We start from the raw sequence: 5562 nt of genomic DNA, 5'->3' as shown, positions 1-5562 counted from the left end.
GTTTTTACACATTTTTTTCGCCAGATGTACGTTCAGTGCATCTGTTTATGAAAATCTCAAACATGCGTTATTCTAGTGTTCAGACAACGCCGTTTGAGTCAGAATTCTAGAGTAGTTGCCAAGTAAAAAATGGCCTCCAACCAACTCTTTGACAAGGCAAGAGAACCATTCCTCGAGTTTTGAATGCAAACTTGGCCAACCCAGCGGGTTCATGTTTATGGCATGCCTCCATCGGTACTACGCTAGTTACACCCAACGCTTTGTGCTTGAAAATAGTTGGTACCTTTTATAATGCAGCTATCTCACCGTTGTCGCAGGAGGTCAATTTTTGGAGGGTTGCATAATAATTCTGACTTTGAGACATAAATGCCATGTGGGTTTACAACTGCAACGAACCATGGCCCAACGCCATATCCACTTGCAAGAAAGAAACTGGATTCATGAATTGGCCGAGACTAGTTCACTGCCGCACAAAACCCTGCTTTTGGTTCCTGTGGGATAAAAATACACCCTGTGGCTAGGAGTCGGAATGCAAGAACTTATAAAGGGTTAACTTTCTCCCAACCACAATCTGTTGAGTTTGTGACTCAACCCGTATACGACTGACTTATCGAGCATGGAGAAACATGTCCCGTGAGTTCTTCAGCAATGCGTGAAGTTCGCTAGCATTTGAATATAACAATCCAGTCAATCAACACTTCCCATTCCAGACAGATTTCTATGAACTCCCTACTTGACTCTAATCGATTCTTGCAATTCCAGTTTTGCTTGCCCCACCTCAACAAGCGTGTGTTCCGTATGTCTGGGTTAGCATCATACTGCATACTACATAGTGAGGATCGTCGGCCTACTTCTTCTCTTTCTCAAGATCTTTCTGCTTGGGCACGAGAGTGAACACTTTGGGCGATAGAGTTGCGCCTTGAGATACATCATCGCCATTGTCGTTGTCGGTGACCGTGCAGCATGCCTTCCTTCAAACTGGACATGCGGTTGTGTTGGAGGGAAGGATTTGAGAAGTGGTGTGGATCAACAAGGGCTACTCTGTCTGGATGTCTGAAAAAAGTTATTGCACTTTAAGGGGAAAGGCAGAGAGTACGATTATGGCAATGTCGACTCTCTAAGCCTCAATGGCGGCGGTGGAACGTGATTCCATAATTGCTGAATAACGTCAGACTAGTCAATTGATTGTGCCCTCCAATAAGTTTTTTTTTAACTTTTCCTTCAGGGGGGTATTGAATATCCATTTTAGAATTAGACTTTTTGTCTGGTGGACTTTTGTAATGAACATTTATGCTTCTTATATCTGCTTGAGAGGGCCCTATTTTTGTTTTTAGCGAAATCGACCGACCGAGCTCTCGTATTGGGTCTGAATCTTTACTTATTTCCATTTCCTAAATCAAACCATTTCCTTCGCGAAGACCATTATGGTTTAATCAGTTGCATGGTTTGGCTCCATCCCTCCTTCCAAGGTACTCAGGCACAAAACACTTGCAGGCATGGTGATGATAAAGGCAAGGTAAAAAATCATTAATTTCTAACGTTAATTAATTACAGTTTTCTAAATTGTCCATTTGAAGGAGCAAGGAAGCACAAAATTACCATGGCCACAAACTGTTCTCCCATTTGAACAACCGGAAAGTGACGAAATGTGCTGCAAAGAAGAATCTTCTTCTCATTCAGTGTGCTTTGAAAAACTGACCTTGATCGAGAAATTATTACTTGTTCCAAATTATCCTCGGATTTCTCTTCAAACATCCTATCACTCATTGTTTTCATTCTATCCCTATGGTTATGAAACGATGTGCGAATCATTTTTCAAATTGTCCAATGAACTTCATTATGGCTCTGTTCATTTCATCAGCAATATGCATTCACCTCACTAACAACATTCAAATCAATTAAGTACACACGGTAGTTCAAACGCCTTATCAAGTATTGAGGGAAATACCCACACACATCGTGGCACTTTTTAGCTGCTGAAATCAGAAATAACTTTGAATTTACTGCATTATTCGGTGCTAGCTCAGTTAAGAAACCGAAGATGCTTCTTAAAAACCTAAAATTTTCTAGATCAAAATTAATGGAAAACTTTGTTACTGCTTAAATAAGAATCAGGATATGATCTAATAAGTCGCGGTCCAGTTATCTGGGTTTGAAAGGTTCCACTTTACGGGCTTTAGCTCTGATATACCCCCATTATATATGAACACAAATTCCATGGCCAATAATACTGATTTTAAATATGACAAAAGTAAGGATTTGGCTTTCTTCCTCTTCACAATTTCAATCTAGCTCAAAATATTAGAATGCATTCCTTTACGATGCGTCTTTTTACATTTTAAACGTACCTTTGAATTATTTTTTTTACGTAGTCCTGGTTCAAGGAAAATCTCGCAAAAATCATTGGTACCTCAAAGATGTAGTTTTTCACTTTCAACAAAGTTTTCACCAAAAGCTCAAATCTAAAAGATTGGTTGATGCATACATTTTCTTCAGAATTGAATTGAAAGCATAACAAGGTCACGTTTTATATTCACAAAAACATATTCTGTCAGGTTGAAATTACCATCATAACTGACCTCAATAGTGAAAAACTGTCAAGCCTGGTAGCATGCAACAGCAAATCATTCAGGGTCTCTAAATCTAGCCCTTTTAAATCGATTTTGCGCTTCTTTCCCTTCGAAAATTGTGAGCGACTCTTCGGGGAGGTGACGCATTGTAGCGGTTAGCACAGTTTCCTAGCGTGAGAGAGAGCCCCGGTTCGAATTTCCTCCCTGACCTTTCTCAAGGGAAACTTTTAGATGCTAACCATGCCCACAGACAGAGAACTGATACTGGACTTCAAATTGGTTAATGGAGTTTGGAAGTGGACGATGTGATGGCTGGCTTCCCTGGCTGGGTGAGGCTCACCCCTCCGACCCTAGCGCCCCAACTTGCACTGTTAATGACCAAACTGATATAGACCGCTTCAGGTATTCAGAAAGGTGCAAAATGTGAGAAGAATGAATGGTCTTTTAAATGTCAAAACATCTGTCTTAAAGAACTCGTATTTTCGCCCAGTTTTAAGCATTTCTAAGCTTGAGTTGATATGATTCTGCACATTTTAAGATTTTGGCGCTTTTTATCCGCAATTTATTTGAAGGTACTGTCTTCAAAGGTACCACATGAATTGATGACGATTAACGCGATACAAATATTGAACAAATATTTCTTGTCTGGAGTTGCGAATTATGGCTGCTTAAAGGCCTCTCTCGATAATTATTTCCACCTGGCAGCGCTGAAAGATTAGGCATGACCTAAAAATGACCCAAAATTGTCCTTCCCGGAACAAGCAATTTCACGTCTGGCAGTGCTGTGAGCTAATAACAATGAGTCTAAATTGAATCAACAAAGAATGGTGGATTTCTGAGAGAGCGAGAGAAATTAGCTTGTGAAGTGTCTGTAAGTATTGAAAACAAACAACTATTGGCATCATTAGTTTCCTGAAACATTCAAGCACCAATTGATAGAAGTGACTCTACTGTGCCAGCCCCGAGAGAGACACTTCAACACAAACAAACAGACTCCGAATGCAAATGTCGTTGATTTTATAAGTGTGATTTTGCGTGGGGAAGTGCTGGATGGCCGTGTTAGACCGGTTGGGAAACAAGGCCTGGACCATTAAGAACGAAATAGTTGATAAGTTTTAAGATTTCGGCATGGCTTTGCTAAATGAAATTTTCAAAAACATAGATTCAAATTTTAACTTATTTTTTATGAACAGTCACGGAACTCGTCACCAAAAATGAAATTGTGCCCCATGATGTCCTGATTTCAAAAAGTACCCTCATATGTCTGGGCATTTTTTTGTGGCAAGATATGGCCTGGGCTTCCCGTGAAGTGACAATTCTGTTTCTGTGTAGTGATCATATTTTAGGGGGAGTTCTTTTACGTATTTTTTTATTTTTGTGTAATTGATCACGCGAACATTTCTCTAAAATGCCCCCCCCCCCCTACTAAAACAGTTGCACACATGGTCGCTTTTTTTCACCGCAGTGGCCACCACCACGGGTCCTAACTTCTCGTCGAGAGAACGCACGACATGCAGTTTTCGTGTTGTAAGCAAATTGGCGGATAAACCTGGGCTTGTGATTGACGTTTCCTCGTCATCGTGCACAAATCTGGAATCAAAGCTCGGATGATCAATTAAAATTACACATGAAACGACGATTGCCGCCATGACAAATGCATTGGCACCAAAACTGAAGGAGGAAAAAAATGAACTTTCAAAGCTAGAGTAGTGGCCTTGGGACCTAAAATAAGTATGCCCTCTGACCTACTGGAGAGGAAGATTTCATATGATTAATCACACGATCCGGTCGAGAGAAAATGCGGAGCTCGTCATAATTTCTGCTCCCGTTTGCTCAGATTCAACTCGAGCCCTTTATTATCACAATCAAGGAAATTCTCTTATCACGACGAGACGAAACCAACCAAAGAGGGTGGGTTGATTCAAAGGACGAACCGAGGATCGAAAGATGGACGACCAAAGAGAAGGACCGAGGTGGAGGACCGAGTGCCTGGACAGTATTCGAGCCACAGGGAAATTGTGGAAAGTCATGATTGCTAATTCATTGACATCAGAACCGCTCTCGGGAAGATTTTCTTTCTTTCTTTCACAGACGACTTGCACGTATGTATGTACGTGGTGCGTGTACTCACAGAGGTATCGATTAAGACAAACCACTTCACTCTCACTTATTCGTTGGCTGGCTCTTGTGCAATCATAATATTGAGCGTTGACTAATCCGTTGTCATTTATTTGAGGGGGGTAATTCTGCGTTGCTTCACACAAATTCTTTTTGAGTCATTTTGTACATTCATCCATTATGTGAGGACAATTTTCATCGATTGGTGTTTGAACATCCCTTCTCTCCATATAGCTCTCTAGTTGAACCGCAGAACTAGAGCGAGTTGCAGCATGTGTGTGTAAGTGAGTGTGTGAGTACTCTGTCGGTTGCACTGCGGCAGACGCTCGCTGCAAGGAAGCAAAATAAGAGAAAATAGCCAAAACATGACATGTCAAAAAAAGTGGTCGTGATTTAAAATTCCATTTGGTCTTCTGGAAAATGATTGCATTCGGCCTACTACTGATGATGATCATTGCTCGTACAGCGGCGTTTCCCCTCACTCGCTTGCTGATGGCCATCATGCAATCTGATTCCAGATCCTCAAAATAGAATATACGTGCTCGGTCCATTTCATTCTGAAAATTCAACCTGGAAAATTAATTATGGAGGAGGAGTGTGTGCTATTCGTCTCTGTGTTGGTGAGCGGGAGTGAATGACGGGTTGCATGGGGTAGCCCCTCTCGTTTACTCGGGATTTGTTTCAATGCAACTTGATTAGGGTTGCATTTGCAGTGCACCCACCCCCTTTGCATAGGGCGGCACAAAGGAAAATGCCAGGGAGGTACAGCTTCAATTACCCTGGGACACACATGCAGTACGTACGTACGTACGTACGTACGTACGTACAGTACTGAACTGAGGGGTCTCACAATCGAAAAAGTGAAGAGAGACGG

At 41.5% G+C, this 5562-nt stretch overlaps 1 long non-coding RNA gene across 1 annotated transcript; it reads left to right on the top strand.

Moving 5' to 3' along the window:
- The first annotated feature begins 808 nt into the window (after window positions 1-808).
- On the top strand, window positions 809-1857 carry LOC131878378 (uncharacterized). The gene is made up of 2 exons (XR_009373013.1): window positions 809-1516; window positions 1578-1857. It is a non-coding gene; the product is annotated as an uncharacterized LOC131878378 (long non-coding RNA).
- Window positions 1858-5562: the final 3705 nt, after the last annotated feature.

Source organism: Tigriopus californicus, chromosome 3 (assembly GCF_007210705.1).
Source record: "Tigriopus californicus strain San Diego chromosome 3, Tcal_SD_v2.1, whole genome shotgun sequence".
In the NCBI taxonomy this organism is placed as follows: domain Eukaryota; kingdom Metazoa; phylum Arthropoda; class Copepoda; order Harpacticoida; family Harpacticidae; genus Tigriopus; species Tigriopus californicus.
Note: the sequence above shows the minus strand (reverse complement) of the source record. Positions and strands in the feature narration are given on the sequence as shown.